Below are 19,754 nucleotides of genomic sequence, written 5' to 3'. Positions count from 1 at the left end.
CCCCGTTTACCGGTGTGGAACCCATGGACTCCTGCTAGGGCTGGACCCCGGCAGAAGAACTCAAACTATCCCTGTTCGCTGATGACATGATTATATATTTAGAGGAACCTGGAAATTCCACCAGAAAACTTTTAGAACTCATAAGTGAATTCAGTAAAGTAGCAGGTTACAAGATCAATGCTCATAAATCCAATGCATTTTTATACATAAGTGATGAATCTTCAGAAAGAGAAATTAGGAAAACTACCCCATTCACAATAGCATCAAAAAAAATAAAATACTTGGGAATCAATCTCACAAAAGAGGTGAAAGACCTCTACAATGAGAACTACAGAACACTAAAGAAAGAAATTCAAGAAAACCTTAGAAGATGGAAAGATCTCCCATGTTCCTGGATAGGCAGAATTAATATCGTCAAAATGGCTATACTACCTAAAGTGCTATACAGATTCAATGCAATTCCAATTAAAATCCCAATGATGTACCTTGCAGAAATAGAGCAAGCAATTATGAAATTCATCTGGAAGAATAAAAAACCTAGAATAGCTAAAGCAATCCTCAGTAGCAAGAGCGAAGCAGGGGGTATTGCAATACCAGATCTTCAACTCTTCTACAAAGCAATAGTAACAAAAACGGCATGGTATTGGTACCAAAATAGACAGGTAGATCAATGGTACAGAATAGAGGACATGGACACAAACCCAAATCAATACAATTTTCTCATACTAGACAAAGGTTCCAACAATATGCAATGGAGAAAAGATAGCCTCTTCAACAAATGGTGCTGGGAAAACTGGTAAACCATCTGCAATAGAATGAAATTAAACCCCTATCTCTCACCCTACACAAAACTCAACTCAAAATGGATTAAGGACCTCGGAATCAGACCAGAGACCCTGCATCTTATAGAAGAAAAAGTAGGTCCAAATCTTCAACTTGTTGACTTAGGATCAGACTTCCTTAACAGGACTCCCATAGAACAAGAAATAAAAGCAAGAATCAACAACTGGGATAGATTCAAACTTAAAAGCTTTCTCTCAGCAAAGGAAACTATCAGAAATGTGAAGAGAGAGCCTACAGAGTGGGAGAATATCTTTGCCAACCATACCTCAGATAGAGCGCTAATTTCCAGAATCTATAAAGAACTCAAAAACTCTACATGAAGAATACAAATAATCCAATCAACAAATGGGCTAAGGAAATGAACAGACACTTCACAGAAGAAGATGTACAAGTAATCAACAGATATATGAAAAAATGTTCAACATCCCTAGTAATAAGGGAAATGCAAATCAAAACTACCCTAAGATTTCATCTCACCCCAATTAGAATGGCGATTATCAAGAATACAAATAACAATAGGTGTTGGCGAGGATGTGGTGAAAAAGGAACACTCATACATTGCTGGTGGGGTTGCAAATTAGTGCAACCACTCTGGAAAACAGTGTGGAGATTCCTCAGAAAGCTTGGAATGGAAACACCATTTGACCCAGCTATCCCACTCCTTGGCCTATACCCAAAGGACTTAAAATCAGCATACTACAGAGATACAGCCACATCAATGTTCATTGCTGCTCAATTCACCATAGCCAGATTGTGGAACCAACCTAGATGCCCTTCAGTTGACGAATGGATAAAGAAACTGTGGCATATTTATACAATGGAATATTACTCCGCAATGAAGAATGATAAAATTATGGCATTTGTAGGCAAATGGTCGAAATTGGAGAATATCATGCTAAGTGAGATAAGCCAATCTCAAAAAACTAAAGGACGAATGATCTCGCTGATAAACGGATGAGGACATATAATGGGGGGTGGGAGGGGCTAGCATTAGGTTTAGGGTTAGGTTTAGAGTTAGGCTAAGGAGAGCGGTAAGAATGAAGGAAAGAAGGACTGTGTAGAGGGAAAAGAGGGGTGGGAGGGGTGGGGGAACATCATTACCCTATGTAAACGTAAAAAAAAAATAAAAAAAATATTCAAAAAAAAATAAAATAAAATAAAATAAAATTTTCTAGTAATCACAAAAAAAAAAAAAAAAAAAATCTCCAGGAGGCTTGTGTGGTGCTGTCATTGCCTCTACATATGGGATTCTATGTCCACAAAGGGTTCTGGCGAGGGCTTGTTTCATCTAATTTACTACCTCTGTCAATTTCAGTGCATTTCAGCTGAACACCTAGACTCATTATGCACCTTATGAGTCCCAGCTCTGTTTAGAGAATTTACGCAATTTCGGCAATTGTCAACTATATTAAATGTTTACAATAATCATACCAATTTGTAAACTAGCAATAAATGTTTTAATCTGATATTAATCTGTTATTAATGTTATTAACCTGTTATTAAACATATTTTTTCTGTCATTTAAGAGATAATAACCGAGAACTCTGTCATTAACTTGTAAAGTGGAAATTGTTTGTAACTAATGACCAAGAGATACTCTAGATTAGCACACTAAAGATATATTTATGTATATGTGTGGTGAAACTCAAAAAAAAAAAAAAGAGAAATTACTCCAACATCTGGAGACTAAATAATATGCTATTGAATGAAACATGTATAACACAAAACATCAGGGAGGAGATTTAAAAAATTCTTAGAGGTCAATGAGAACATACAACATATCAAAATCTCTGGGACATTATGAAAGCGGTACTAAGAGGGAAATTCATTGCATGCAATGCATTCCAGAAAACAATGAAAGGTCAACAACTAAATGACCTAATATTACAGCTCAAAGCCCTAGAAAAGAAGAACAGAATAACAGCAAAAGTAGTAGAAGACAGGAAATAATTAAAATCAGAGCTGAAATCAATGAAAATGAAACGAAAGAAACTATTCAAAAAATTGACAAAACAAAAAGTTGGTTCTTTGAAAAAGTAAACAAAATAGACAAAACCTTAGCCACACTAACAAAGAGAAGGAGAGAGAAAACTCAAATGACTAAAATTCATGATGAAAAAGGAAATATCATGACATACACCACTGAGATACAGAATATAATGAGAAGCTACTTTGAAAATCTGTATTCCAACAAAATAGAAACTACCAAAGACATTGACAAATGTCTAGAGACATATGCTCCTCCCAAACTGAACCAGGAGGACATACACAATTTAAATAGATCAATATCAAGCAAAGAAATAGAAGCCATTAAAAACCTACCATCCAAGAAAAGCCCAGGACCAGACGGATTCTCAGCTGAGTTCTACAAGACCTTCAAAGAAGAACTCATTCCAATACTTCTCAAAGTATTCCAGGAAATAGAGAAGGAGGGTACCCTACCAAACTCATTCTATGAAGCTAATATCACCCTCATACCCAAACCAGGAAAAGACACATCAAGGATAGAAAATTTTAGACCAATATCATTGATGAATATAGATGCACAGATCCTTAACATAATATTGGCAAACCATATCCAAAAACATATTAACAAAATTGTGCACCACGATCAAGTGGGGTTCATCCCTGGAATGCAAGGATGGTTTAACATCCGTAAATCAATAACCGTAATCCATCATGTCAATAGACTTAAGAAGCATATGGTTATTTCAATTGATGCAGAAAAAGTGTTCGACAAAATACAACACCACTTCATGCTCAAAACACTAGAAAAAATAGGGATAGTAGGAACATACCTGAACATTGTAAAGGCTATTTATGCTAAGCCCATGGCCAATATCATTCTTAATGGAGAAAAACTGAAAGCATTCCTTTTAAAAATGAGAACAAGACAGGGATGTCCTCTTTCACCACTTCTATTCAACATTGTCCTTGAAACTCTAGCCAGAGCAATTAGGCAGACTAAAGAAACTAAAGGGATACGAATAGGAAAAAAGGAACTTAAGCTGTCACTATTTGCTGATGACATGATTCTATATTTAGAGGATCCCAAAAACCTCCTCCCGAAAACTTCTAGACCTCATTAATGAATTCAGCAAAATAGCAGGTTATAAAGTCAACACTCATAAATCTAAAACATTTTTATACATAAGTGATGAAACATCTGAAAAGGAAATGAGGAAAACAACTCCATTTGCAATAGCCTCAAAAAAAAATAAAATACTTGGAAATCAATCTAACCAAAGAGGTAAAAGATCTCTACAATGAAAACTACAAAACATTGAAGAAAGAAATTGAGGAAGACCTTAGAAGATGGAAAGATCTCCCATGTTCTTGGATAGGCAGAATTAATATTGCCAAAATGGCCATACTACCAAAAGTGCTATACAGATTCAATGCAATTCCAATTAAAATCCCAATGATGTACCTTACAGAAATAGAGCAAGCAATCATGAAATTCATCTGGAAGAATAAGAAGCCCTGAATAGCTAAAGCAATCCTTAGCAGGAAGAATGAAACAGGGGATCGCAATACCAGAACTTCAACTATACTACAAAGCAATAGTAACAAAAACAGCATGGTATTGGCACCAAAATAGACAGGTAGATCAATGGTACAGAATAGAGGACACAGACACAAACCCAAATCAATACAATTTTCTCATACTAGACAAAGGTGCCAAAAATATGCAATGGAGAAATGGTAGCCTCTTCAACAAATAGTGCTGGGAAAACTGGAAATCCATATGCAACAGAATGAAATTAAACCCCTATCTCTCACCCTGCACAAAAATCAACTCACAATGGATCAAGGACCTTGAAATCAGACCAGAGACCCTGCATCTTATAGAGGAAAAAGTAGGTCCAAATCTTCACCTTGTTGCCTTAGGATCAGACTTCCTTAACAGGACTCCCATAGCACAAGAAATAAAAGCAAGAATTAATAACTGGGACAGATTCAAACTAAATAGCTTTCTCTCAGCAAAGGAAACTATCAGCAATGCGAAGAGAGAGCCTCCAGAGGGGGAGAATATCTTTGCCACTCATACTTCAGATAGAGCACAAATTTCCAGCATATATAAAGAACTCAACAAACTCTACAGGAAGAATACAAATAACCCAATCAACAAATGGGCTAAGGATATGAACAGACATTTCACAGAAGAAGATCTACAAGCAATCAACAAACATATGAAAAAATGTTCAACATCTTTAGTAATAAGAGAAATGCAAATCAAAACTACAGTAAGATTCCATCTCACCCCAATTAGAATGGCGATTATCAAGAATACAAACAACAATAGGTGTTGGAGAGAATGTGGGGGAAAAGGTACATTCATACATTGCTGGTGGGGCTGCAAATTAGTGCAGCCACTCTGGAAAGCAGTATGGAGATTCCTTAGAAAACTTGTAATGGACCCACCATTTGACCCAGATATCCCACTCTTCAGCCTATACCCAAAGGACTTAAAATCAGCATACTACAGAGATACAGCCACATCAATGTTCATAGCTGCTCAATTCACAATTGCCAGATTGTGGAACCAACCTAGATGCCCTTCAATTGATGAATGGATAAAGAAACTGTGATATATATATATATATATATATCACCATGGAATATTACTCAGCCATAAAGAATAATAAAATTATGGCATTTGTAGGCAAATGGATGCAGTTGGAGAATATCATGCTAAGTGAAATAAGCCAATCTCAAAAAACCGAAGGACAAATATCTCACTGATAAGCAGATGATGACACATATAGGGGGTGGGAAGGGGGCAAGAATGGAGGAAGGAGGGACTCTATAGAGGGATAAGAGGGGTGGGAGGGGTGGGGGGGAGAAAAAATAACAGAATGAATCAAAAACTATTACCCTAGGTAAATGTATGATCACACAAATGGTATGCCTCTACTTCATGTACAAACAGAGAAACAAGATGTATCCCATTTGTTTACAATAAAAATGAATTAAAAAAAAAAAGTTAGCAGCAGTTTCCGCAAGTATGAAAACATACATTTATTACATAGCATTCATTACAACCTATATCATACAAACTATATCAGTTTAAAGCATCAGTTTAATATATTATTGATTGCTGGAATAAAATAAAATGACCTGTAGTCTGTTTTCAAATTATACAATATAATACTTTACAGTAATATTATCAAACTATTCACATAAAACCTTATAGGTATATCTAAGAGAACACAGAGTGCAAGAATGCTCCTTAACCTTAGCAATTATTTCCTGTGGTTCAAATTTGATAAGTAATATTTAAACTGCCAATATGAAATTTAAAAGACCAGAACTCTTATTTGGGGACAGTAGAGAATCATTTCTTTCAGAAAGGCATTTCAAGCTATACCAGCTTCATTCACATCTTGCAGTTCTGACAGTAGTATGCCCTAAAGGTAAAAGGAGTCCCTACCGACTTTATATATTATATCACAAAAGATGCGTATATAAAAATTCTGTGACTTAATATGGGAGTGGTTGGCTGTAAGGTGAATCTACTTCACATCTGACTGAGATGGTCAGTGTCATAAAGAAACTTTGAGCAAAAAGACTAAAAGTTAATTATAATGATTAAGGCAAACAGGGTCATGTCTCCCAGGGGTAGGCAGTACCTATAGCCAACACTAAAATAACTTCCGTTTTAAGAGAAAACTGTTTCAAAACTTATAAAGTTATCTTGCAAATTTAGGATGAGGGAAGAACAGCTGATATAATGGCTTCCTGGAGACTGATAAGAAAAATAATTTAGAATAAGCTAGTTTGTGGAAGAAAGGTCTATTTTAGAGTGGACTAAAGTGATCACCTGGGCTCTACGCCATTTTTTACAAATGAGTAGCTAAAATGAAGGAAGATGCACATTAATTTTTAGTGCTTCCCTCCACACCAGTTAGAAAACCCTAATAATTTATTCCTAGGTGGAAGCTTTAAGGGCAAACAGAAGAAAAAGTTCCATGCATATACAATAAACTAATGGAATCTAAACCAAATCCATATTGTAAGTCCTTTGAGCAAAACTGCAGAAAAAAATTTGGAAAGTAAGATAGCCTAAAGCAAAAGACCATCTGAGAAGGACAGGCAGCCATTTTGTTGGGTATTCTATTCTGTGACTCCTTATAACCTGCCAATCAATTGTCAATCTATAAAAATTATAGAATTATTTATAAGTAATATTTTCCCTTGCTGAGTTTAATGTGAGAGGCATGACTGAAGAGAAGCATTTCAGCCAATAGATGTCATGCTTTGCTTATTAATAGGTAACAATATTTGTGTACCTGAGAAAAGAACGTTGTAGCTTTTCCCAACACTGAAATAATGAATGCTATCAGGAGGTCACTTTCTCAGTAGGAAAAGTTACATTTCTGGAGTGTGTTCCTAGTACACAGGTGTCTTTGGAAAGGGCACTGAAATGAGCAAACATTTCTGTTATGGTTTAAGATATGTGGTGTCCCCCAGAAGTTCATGTGTGAGACAATGCAAGAGGGATTAGAGGTGAAATGACTGGGTTAGGAGAGGTTCAACCTAATCCGTGCATTAATCCACTGATGGGGATGAACTAGGTGGTAACTGCAGACAGGTAGGGTGTGGCTGAAGGAGAAAATCATTGTGGTGTGCCATTAGGGCATATATTTTGCCCCTGCTGACTCTCTCTCTCTCTCTCTCTCTCTCTCTCTCTCTCTCTCTCTCTCTCTCTTTCTCTCTCTCTCTCTCTCTCTCTCTGAATGCCCTTCCACCATGATGTCCTGCCTCATCTTGGACTAATGGAGTCAGCCATCTATAGACTGAGATGTGTGAAACCATGAGCCCCAAACAAACTTTTCCTCCTCTAAAGTTGTTCTTCTGGTCACAACAGCAAAAAAACTGACTAAAACAATTTTCATCTTTCTCCTCCCAGCTCTGTTTCCTGGAGCCTTTGCAAAGCAGTTCAACACTACTTGAAAAACAAATCAACACAACCAAAAAATATCCAACAGACATGGTCCTCATGGCTCTTGAATCACTCAATTTTCTCCAATCTAGCTACATCAGTGGACTGGTTACTATAATAATCCTGTGAAGACATCAGATGCTACAGAAAAGATAAAAGGGGTCATAATATTGTCATTATGTTGTTTTAGCCATGTTTCTGTTCTTTAGACATCCAGTTCTTAGTGCAGGGCAGTATTTTTGGTTAATGTCTGTACCCATCATCACATACTACTTTAGGCACTGCATCTGGGTTGTTCGCATTTTCCATAATTACAGAGCTGGATGAGGCCATTCCCCAAGGCATGGGACCAGAGGAACCCTACTTTCCCCATTCTCCTCTCTTGTGGGACTCCATACATAACTTGAATCTGCTTCCAAGGATCCTGAACGGAGAGCTACAGTGTTTCTCTGAGTCCTGACAAGGATAAGAACTTCACAGTGGAGCTGTGCAGACCTTCAGCTGCCTTCAGGGGCATGTCTTTCTGTTTCTCTTGCTGTGATTTGGCCTTTGGAACACCAGAAATATGGGGCGTTGACTGAGTGAATGGTTATGGATCTATTTTTATTTTCCCTTTTTCTGGCTCCTTTGTTTTCATTTTGAGAGCCCAGTTTGGCACACCGGTCACACCATTTCTCAATCATGTGCTGGGGTAAAAAGTTACAGGATCCATTTTTGAATGCCACTCTATTGTATCCTTTTTTTATATAATCTGGTGGCTGCTGGCCTGCCCTGTTGAGGAACTGGGTATTCCAGAAAAGAGGTGAGAATCGCTAAAATCCAGGAAAAAAAACTCTTCCCTTTTTCTTTGAACTTGAAAAATATGATCTATTGGAGAGGACATTTCAGTGGATAAGAACACAGAGTGTTCAGAAATTTGAGAAAAAAGCATTGTCCTTGGAGTTCTCTAATGAGCCAGTTGCAGTAGTGCCTGGCAAAGGTAAGTTGGAATAGCTGGCTCTCGGGCAAATATTTCATTTCAGGGGTAAAACCTTCTCAGAGCTTTGGTTCATGTCACAACTCTTGCCCATCTCAATCCCTGTGCCTAAACTCCACTTTATTCTAATGGAATAAAATAAATTTTATTCCCTCAGTTTGCTAAGACTTAGGCCATTTGAGACAATCTTCCTCTCTACAAAGAGACCATTCATTCTTTGAATGAATGCTCCTGAGGCAGCTCAGCGTGCAGTCTGGTCATCTGTGGTGGGCTCTGAGCAGCACCAATGTGTCTTTGAACTCTTGAGGGCATCTACTGTGTTTGACAAGGAATATCCAGATAAATCTGCATCAAAGGGTTGGTTCTAGGAATGATACTGGGAGGGCATAAGATGATAAAATGCCACAGAAATGGCCACTGGCTTGGATTTAGTGAAAAGTTTCAGTTTCCTTCATTACCATACAAGCTTTAATTCTTAATGATCTGATTTAAATGGTATTTTCCCTGTTGATATAAGTGCCTGTAACTAAACATGGCTTATCCATTTCCTTCAGGGGTTAATTCTTCATCATTTGAGACAGAATAGCATTGCAACTATACTTACACAGTTTTTTCTGGTAAAAGTCCTTGATGTGGGAAAGCTCTGAGTCTAAGGGGTCAGTGTTGGTCTCTGAGCATCAATGGTGCCACCACAGACTTTTTGGGGCATCTGACACTTATGCAGACAGGTAACTGTGTCTACACAAGCCAGACGGAGCCCTAGTATGTCCCTCCTCAGTGTGATCTTTCCGTTCATTACTGAAATATTCACCAGTTTAGATTCAAGAGGTTGTTTCATTTGGAAGTCTTCATCTTTAGAATGATCTAAGTCAAAACCACTCAGGGTTAAAACACCTTCTACCTGAGGCTGGTCAAGGTCATAGTCACTGAAGGTTAAGACAGAATCCTTGGTTCTGCTACACTGGCCATTCTACATGGACTATTAAAAATCCTCAATTATCCCATTTTCTAAGCTATCATAGGAGGAGTTATTCAGTTGGAAGCCAGAGGTATCTGTCAAAAAAAAAATCAAATCGTGACACACAGTTTTACTTACCACAAATATATTCCATGTTGTCTACAAAACAAACTACAATTAGTTTAATGCTCTGTTCATGTAGAGTATTTAAGTTCTCGCTCTCAAAAATAACATAATCATAGTGTTCCCAACTATTAATATAGAAGAAAAATGCCTGTTGGGGTATAATAGATTTATTTCAGTTCACAAGGAACTAGGCTTTTGGGGGAACTAAGATTTTCTTAAATCAATGAACACAAACAAATGTTTAGTCTCGGAAACATTCTCTTTCATGGTATATCTCACTAAAACCTCTCCCAAGAAGGAAAAAAATTCTTCCACAAATATCCTATAGCAATTTCTAACCATAAATTGTATAAGCAGGTAAGTCTATAAAAAAGGAAAAGATGAAAGATACCTTTCATTTAACCTGCCTATAAATCACATTTCATATAAGAATCCTGATTTTAACAAAATGCCAAAAAAAATTAGAGAAAAAAATTCTATTTTAAAAGTATACAAAAGTATGAATTTTTGTGTATTTTAAAAGTATACAAAAATCCCCCCTAAAAAGTATGCTGCTTGGGTATATAAATTAATTTTAATCAGTGGACTAAAGTTCTAGTGTGTGGCCTTGGCTTAACACTAACACTTTATACCAGTGGCTTTATCTTTAAAATTAGGATAATTTCAGGTATTCTCCATAGAGTGGGGTGAAGAAATATACTTTGCTAGTAAACCGTATAAAGTGTCAATAGATAGTACTTCTCATGTAAAGGGCAGCTTGCCACAAGCTTCGGGTATATGATAAAGAAGAGAGGTAGCTAGAAAGAAAATGTGTTTTTCCTACCTAGTCGATATCCATTCATTTCCTTCTACTATTCTCCTAAACTGGAGGTACATGAGGGAAGAGGAAAGAGTTTACTAGAGCTTTGTGCCTACATTGAGATGTACTGCAAATTTGCTGTGTTTCTTGCCCTAATAACTGAGACCAAAAGGCAGGAGAAATGTTGGGAACAAAGGGAAGTGATATCTCCAAATCCCTTAGTAACATCCCAGTGTTGTAGTGGTGTGATTTTCAAGGAACAACTGTATCATCACCACTTCCGTTTTTAGATGAGGAAACTCTTTATCTGTCAAGAGATGGGACTGAGAATTTAACTTTGCCTCACTTAACTCCAAATGTATGTGTTTAAACTACTGTTTTCTTTTCAGTCTGTGACATGAGTCAGTCCTGCTTGTTAGCTTCCTTGAAAGAAAATTTTTTTTAAATCTGCTATCACTTTTCTGTTTAACATCACATTTCTATAGACCACCAGAATAGAACACTCCATAGTCAGTAGACTCAAATTTATAACTTGAATTTAAACTTAAGTATAATTATGTACTTAAACTAGATAAGCAATTGTCTTTCAGAATACAGTAAATATTGGTTTCAAAATGGAGACTCAGTCCCCTAAAGCATAACAGGGGAAAAAATTATTCTCTTTGTTGTTAATTCATTTTCTAGGTCTGGACTGGAAGAAGTAGGATACCAAAGAATGCTTGAAGTGAAGCACACTGCTAAATTATATGCAGTCATCTGATTGGATGATGAATGTTGTTTAAGGTTTACTGCCTCAGACAGATACTTCAGGAGAACAACACTGGCTCTTAGAAGCTGGTCTAATAGCCTAAAGACAAAAAATAATGCACTCTTTAACAAGTCATTCTATTAAAAAGAAGAAGAAGAATAGAAGTTCAGTGGAGTAGACAAAGTAGAATTAGGGGAAGGGAAAGGGAATGAGAAAAGGAAAAACAGTGGAATGAATCTGACATAACTTTCCTATGTACACATATGAATATACCACAGTGAATCTCACCATCATGTACATCCATAAGAAATTAATTTTTAAAAATAATAACTATGGATAAATGACAGAAAGATCAGTAGAGGGAAGGGAGCTGGTGGTGGAGCCAGGAGAGGAGAAGGAGGTCCAGGGGACTGAAGTAGAAGAAAATATAGTCCATGCTTTTGTAATTAGGTGAAAATGGATTTCATTATCACATAAAACTAAAAAGAACCAATTTTAAAAAAGAAATGTACTTGCTAAGCAAAAGAAAGAAAGAAAGAAAGAAGAGAGAGAAAGAAAGAAAGAAATGAAAAAACTTATAAAGATAGGCAACCTTACATTGCATGGAAAACCATGCAAATTAAAAAAGGGTAAATCCAGAACATAGTTCAGATATGCAAGAATTTCAGTTAATGTGATAAGAGTGAGGACACAAAGAGAAAATCAACACCAGAAATTATTTTTTCTCACATTGTCTTCACAAATCAATGAATAGGTAAAAGAAAATAAGAAAGTCTCCTAAAAAATGCTATCCAAAATACAAAATATTTTTGTGAAACTAGTACAATGTTATTTTTACAGTTACACTTTTAAAATGTCACTCTCTAAACATAACCATGAATCATACTTTATTTTTTATTGGTTCTTTTTAGTTATACATGACAAGTAGAATCCATTTTGATATAATTATACAAGCATGGAATATATCTTATTCTAATTAGGACTCCAGACTTATGGATAAATTCTGCAACATTTTAAAAAAGATTTCTGATAAAATTGAAGTGCTTCTTTATTTCCAAGAAGCATACCTTTGGAAACCATGTGCTCTGCTCCACCAGGTTCCAAGGACAAGTCTTTTCCAAATCTCTGCCCCATTCTTACCCCTTTCACAGACAAAGCAAGTTTTTTAATAGTATATTTTCCACCATTCCTGCTTTATAAATGCTAAAAAAAATTTTAAATGATCATTCAACAAAATGGTTTTTACTACTACCCAGAAAATAATATGAGTATGTAAATACATACTGTTATTCATGTTTATTGTCTTTTTCTATAAGAACTGGCAACCTTGAGAAAATAAAGTAGTTCCAATCCTATTACACAAACAGAAGAGGCTTTTCCTTCAGTACAGTGAACTGAACAGTGGGTATAGTCAATAGGGATAAGTTATGAAAAACCTTGAAATAGATGAAAAGATTAGTGGGTGTATTTTGTGTTGACACAAGTATCTAACCTGGGCTTCATGTCTATCTGGTCCTAAGCCTATGATCTATTTTACAACTCTGTAAGCCAAAGATAACTGATAGAAGTGGGTCTAATACTTTCCCATAGAATTAAATTCTGTCTTGTGAAGACACAACTAATCAATATGCATCCTTGCCCTGGTAGAAAAATCCATATTTGTATCTACCTTTAAATTTAATTTTAGCATAGTATCCAACTTTTGTTAGGTTTTGGTTTTTTGAAATATCCTTTGAACTATCTGTACCATCTTACAGTCTCTTTCATTATTTATTAAATTTTTTGTAGTTGCAAATGGACCCAATATTTTATTTACTTATTTATTTATTTATTTATATGTGGTGCTGAGGATCAAACCCAGTGCCTCACACATACTAAGCAAGCACTCTACCACTGAGTTACAACCCTAGCTCCCAAACAACACTTCTTTTTAAATGAGTGGTATTTGCTTAATAATCTCTGGCTAGATGATAAGTTTACTCTGCATACACTGCATAAGAAAGTATATTCAAAAGGTGCAAAATAATTGAAAAAGGCTTGTAAACCACACCTTCCTTCTGGTGAACCCTGGGTAGAGCTTTGATTAAGACTAAATAGAAACCTCATTAGTCATTTAAATAAAATATTTCACATGATTGCTTTATATTTGTATGAGGGACATACATTTACCTTTCTTTAAAATATCACATTTTAGCATCCTATAAGATATAATGTTTTGGACAATGAGAAATAAAATATTGAGTCTGATGCTCACTATCTCTGAATACTTCACACCAAACTATAATGGAATTGGATACAGTATTTTGTTACAAAGTCTTGGTTTCTGGGGTCTTCAATAACTGTACAATGTTGTACCGATATAAGAAGTTTATCAATAGCAGTTGTGTAGTTGAAATTTTTCTACAGAAAAAAATGAATAAGTGCATTTAAATAAATAATATTAGGAATAATAGGTTTTCATAGAACCAGAGAATTGCTTTTTGTTAATGGACGTTTCTTTCCATTGTCTTATAATGCAGGAAATATTCATCAATATTGGGATGTGAGTTCTAACAGCAATCTCTCTGTGTGTGACTATAGATATTGCATTCTTTGTTATTAGACTGAGTGTGCAACTCTCTTTCTTCTCGAGGAGATAACTATTTCTCTGCTGTGCTCCCACAGGGCCTACCATATACCTTCATTGCACAGATTATACTTCATTGTTGCATCTTTCTCAGTTTACCTACATACTCTATAAGACTGTGACAGGGAGGAAATGAGACATTTTCTCTCCATGATTTCAGTTGCAGGATAAATGCATAGGGAGTTTTCTGGTTGGCTAAACATTTCCCCAGATTCAGTCCATAAGCACTAGATTTGGTCTAATGGAGTAGCTACAGGACTAATGAATTTTAGCTCAGATCCAACTCAGATACACAGAATCAGATTCTATGTAAATGAGAAGCAGGAGACGTAATAGCAATGACAATGCCACAAAATATTTTTATTTTTATTTTTTCCCCATTTTTATAGATACATTATAATTGTATAAATTGATGGGTCTGTTGTTACATATTTGTACATGCACACAATATAACAACATAATTTGGCCACTACCACTCCCCAGCATATCCCCCCCACTCCCTACCTCCCATCCCCAGGTCCCTTTTCTCTACTGATCTCCCTTTGATTTATAGGAAATCCACCCCCCACCTTTGTTTTCTTTTTTTCCTTTCTAGTTTCTGCATTTGAGAGAAAACATACCACCCTTCAACTTCTGAGTTTAACTTATTTCACTTAACATGATGGTCTCTAGTTTCATCCATTTTTCTGAAAATGCCATAATTTTCTTTTTCTCTATAGCTGAATAAAACTCTACTGTGTATATATACCATATCTTCTTTATCCATTCATCCATTGATGGATACTTAGGCTGTTTCCATAGTTTGGCTATTGTGGATTGTGCTGCTATAAATACGGGTATGCCTGTATCACTATAGTCAGATGACTTAAATTCTTCAGGGTCATTACTAAGAAGTGATATTACTGGGTCTTATGGTGGTTCCATCCCTAGTTTTTCTGACGTGCCTTCATACTGATTTCCATAGCGAACATACTAATTTACAGTTCCATCAACAGTGTAAAAGCGTTCCTTTTTCTCCACATCCTCTCCAGCATTTATTATCATTTGTATTCTTGATGACTGCCATTCTGACTGGTGTGAGATGAAATCTCCATGTGATTTTAATTTGCATTTCCCTGGTTGCTGATGATGTTGAATATTTTTTCATGTATTTTTTGGCCATTTGTATTTCTTCTTTTGAAAAGTGTCTTTTTAGTTCATTCGCCCATTTATTAATTGGGTCATTCGATTTTATTGGTACAAAGTTTTTTGAGTTCTTTATGTAGTCTAGATATTAATCCTTTGTCAGAAGAGTAGCTAGCAAAGATTTTCTCCCATTTTGTGGTTTCTCCCTTCACATTTCTGTTTCTTTTGCTGTGCAGAAGCTTTTTAATTTGATGCTGTCCCATTTATTAACTCTTGACTTTATTTCCTGAGTTTCAGGAGTCCTATTGAGAAAGTCATTCCCTGAGCCTAAAAGCTGGATTGTTGATTCTACATTTTCTTCTAGGAGTTTCACAGTTTCTGGTCTAATTCCAATGTCTTTGATCCATCAGCAAAACATTTTTAAACTAGTCTCCATGGATATAACTTTAATAGTTGTCATTATTTAAATAGACTTGCTTACAAAATATAAATATTCTAGAAGTATTTTTGAGAATCACCAATTAGAATAATTACCTCTGGATTATATTTATCTTCTTTTCATCATTTCCTTGAGCCATTACTCAGATTCAGGGATCATAGCTATCTGTTGAAAAAATACTTACTGGAATATTTTATGGGAAATAACAGATAAAAATAAATACTTTGAATCATTATTGTCATTGGAAATACGTAGTAGAAAATTAGAAAACATTCTTTGACAAGTTAAACCTTCTGTTCTTTGAAGTACATGTGGATCTAGGCCAACTCTCCACTGATTTCTGCATGTAGAACATTTGCTCTGGTTTTGATCTCACAATAAAACAGATGATAATGGGAGTCTAGATTATGGTGGGAAAAGTAAAACACAATCTTCTAGAGCTGAAACCTCCTTTTCATATACAGTTTAGCAAAGAAGTACAACATGTTAGGATCTGGCAGTAAACCATACTAAATCTTTTTCTTTCCCCTTCCTTAAACAGTTAGTTCAAGGAAAGGTCTTAAGATATCTCTGAGGTTCATAATCTGGCAATATTCATTCCATCTTTCTTAATGTGTTTGTTCATATGTGTGAGGCAATGTTTGATGTGCATGGAATAGAGAAGACAATAAAACAAAATCCCCATAATTTGAGAACATTATGTTCCAGTGGCACTGAGGCAGAAATGCATCAAGTTATTTAGTGTTTCTCCCTATTCCCCATAGAAGACCTCTCACATATTTCAGGGGAGAAAGTGTTCTAAGTGATGATTGAGTTCTGGGAAGTTGGGGCTGCACCCTATGTCTGGTAAACATTGAGTAACATGTTCACAGTGTATTATCTTTTCCTGGAGATCCTCTTCTGCTCAGAATCATGGGCAGGGTGGTGTAATAAAACCAGGATATAACCAAGGGTATTTAGTATTTGGATTTATTAACAAAAAGTCTACAGTAAACTAAATTTGGTCCTGGTCTTTTACAGTTGATTATGTCCCGCTCACTGTATAGCTTTTGGTTTGACGTTAATAAGACCAGGCTTCTGTTCTTATCTCCCCCTCAGTAAACTTTAGGCAGAGAGAACAGTTAGTGTCAGAGCACGGTACCCAAGGTTGGTTAGCCCCTGGGACATCCCTGCTTATGGAATAGAGGGTAGTGAAAATCTGCAACTGGGCAATTTTAACTTGCTACAACCAAATCAGGAATATTATCTATGTGCCTTGTAAAGGCAACGGACAACTTGTTACTTATATATCATGTATCATGTTTATATTACTCATATAGAGGCTGAGGTAGCTTAGAGTTACCATTATCCAATTACATGAGCATTTACCCCCGGCTTTGAACATTTATGGGACAGGGACAGACCATCCACTTCTCTGAGCACACATATATCAAGCATGTCTTCAGCCATCTAAAGAGGCCATTACTGAACTCTTGCTATGTGTCCTATGGTGAATTATTAATGGGTGACAACAGAAGGCCGTTCGCCTCTAATTGAGATGCCCAGATAATTTTAAGAGATTCTTTGTAGTCATGTCACTCTATTACAATAATTTTTTAAGAATGGTTCATAATTACAAAAGTGGAGTGATTCAAAGTCTTCCCCTCTCTTCTTACATGTTCCAGTAGAAATGGATCTTGACATTTATGATTTAGAATTATCATCAAAAATCTACATTTCATGGGTACAACTATTTAGTTTTCTTTATAATTCCATACCACTTTTAGTTACCACACCCATTTTAAAGGTCAGATTTAGAAGAGGCAAAATCTGTTATTTAAAAATTGTATAGTGACAATAGCTCTTTTATTAAATCTTAGTGGAAAACACTTATGAACTGTCTTAAAGAAAAAACATCATCAAATATTAAACCTACACTTGAAAGACAATAACTTGTAACATCTGACTGTGATGTACAAAGAAGAAACCATACAAACTGGATTTATTTTAGATCCATTATTACTGCATTCACTTTTTCTTCTAACTTCTAGAGAAATATCAAAATCCACATTTCCTGGGGTCCCTGGAGTACCACGGGCTGAGCATGGTGCCTGATGCTTCATAGGGAAGCAAGTCCAAGTCCTATAATGTTACTGTTTGTATCCATTTTCAGTCATTGTTACTGTGACAAATTACCACACACTTCAAGGCTTAAAACAGCAGCTCAGTCCCTCAGCACACACTGGTAATCCCAGTGGCTCAAGAGACTGAGGCAGGAGGATAGTGAGTTCAAAGTCAGTCTCAGCAATGGTGAGGCACTAAGCAACTCAGTGACACCCTGTCTCTAATAAAATACAAAATAGGGCTGGGGATGTAGCTCAAAAAACAAAAACAAAAACAAAAAACAACAACAACAACAAAAAAAAAAACAGCAGAAGCTCAGAGCATGGTTTCAGAGGTTAAAAGACCAACATGGGCACCATAACCTAAAATCAAGCACAGGGCAAGGACAGAGGCTCCAGAGGAGGTTCTGCTATGGTCTTTTCCAGGCTGAATAATCCACGGTCACCTACCAATCTGGGGGTCAGTCTTCTTCCATCTGCTCCTTGCACCTTCTCTGCCATGTGAAATGACCCACTCTCCAAGTTTGAAGAGAAGGACATGGATATGTTAGGGCTAGGGACTTCTCAGCTCACCCAGATCATTGCTTTCAGCAATGTCCACTCCACAGATAGTGGTCAAGTCCTTCCTGTGTGCCAGATGTTTTGTCTTGGGGATATCAGGGAGCAAAGCCCAGGGACAACCCTGCCCTTAGGGTTCAACTTTGGAATAATTCCCAAATACAGGTTCAGTTACATGAGGACAAAGGGCTACGAGGGGGCAGGCCAAGTGTGGGAGAGAGAACCCAGGAGTGGAATAGGGTCTGGAATGGAAGGCAGGGGCTTCCAGCAAGGTGAGATTAGAGCTGCCCTCTGAAGGGACAGTGACCTTCTGCTGCCCTTCTGCTGATAATCAGAGGTTGTGATGACCCATGGTTACTAGTTTTTTCATGAAGTTTTTCTAGTCAGTAATAAAATTAGAAAAACTGGAGAAACAGGAAACACAGTGTAAGCTTGATAATCAGCTCATAATAGCTTAAAAGCAGCATCAGCTCTCCCCTTGACCTGATAACATCTAACAACACGTGATGCATGGATTGGGTCAAGAGAACAACACAGCCACCAAAAGATCAGAGTTGTGGACCTGTGGTCCTGTGCAGAAGTGTCCCCCAGAGACACACAAGCTGGCCTGCCCCACCCATGATCATGTAACAGCTGCACAAAAACAAATTTCCTTTTGTCTCCACCCAGGAACCCAGCAGAGCACATGTTCACCTGGTGGCCTCTCTTGACCACATGGAATCTTCTAGCTATTGCTTAGGGGTGTCGAGATGGGAATATGGGGCACGAGGCCTTGTCCACCATCTGAGGACCTGAGCAAGTGCTGCTCTCCTTTGAACCAGTCTTCAACTTCAGCCTGTTCCCAGTTTTTTTGCCCCTCAGGCAGAGCCAAGGATTCACCAGCAGAATCCTGGGTACTTTGCTATGTGTAATGGCCTTAGCCTCCTCTCCTGATGGACAAGAGTGCAGGAGGCTGACTGACCTCCCTTCCAAAGCCCACACTCATGAATTCTCAGCACGGGGGCTGGGATGACCAGGCTGGAGGCAGAGTTAGTATCAGGAGCCAAACTGTGGGGGAGGCTGCTTCTAGGAGGGTCTGAGCTTCTGCACAGACTGCATGTCCTGGCTCTGTGGTGCCAACAGGGCACATGCAAGGGCTTATCAGATCACTGGTGGTCAGTTAGGAACCTCCAAGTCCCTCTTGGCAGGTCACCAAGATGCAAAGTGGCTTAACATCATTCAGAACTTATGTTTCTTCATTTTTTGAACAGCATTATTTCATGCATTGTTCAACAAGCTATATCTGGCGTCCATCCCATATCTCACCCATATCTCACAAGAGTGGCTAAAGAGAGCGGCCCCCTCTCCAAGGACAGTTGATCACACATGACCAGTCATAAGCCTTCCTGGGAATTTTTGGACCAAAATGAAGAGTCAAGACTCTTCTCTCCAGGGAACACCTGTGGGAGCCCAGGTACCATGCCCCTCCTTTCTGGGGACTGACCCCTATCACAGTCCAGTTCCAAAAA

At 37.1% G+C, this 19,754-nt stretch overlaps 1 pseudogene; it reads right to left on the bottom strand.

The window, feature by feature from the left end:
• Positions 1–8,032: 8,032 nt before the first annotated feature.
• On the bottom strand, positions 8,033–15,773 carry LOC124970679 (rho GTPase-activating protein 20-like; annotated as a pseudogene).
• Positions 15,774–19,754: the final 3,981 nt, after the last annotated feature.

Source organism: Sciurus carolinensis, chromosome 18 (genome assembly GCF_902686445.1).
Source record: "Sciurus carolinensis chromosome 18, mSciCar1.2, whole genome shotgun sequence".
Lineage (NCBI taxonomy): Eukaryota > Metazoa > Chordata > Mammalia > Rodentia > Sciuridae > Sciurus > Sciurus carolinensis.
Note: the sequence above shows the minus strand (reverse complement) of the source record. Positions and strands in the feature narration are given on the sequence as shown.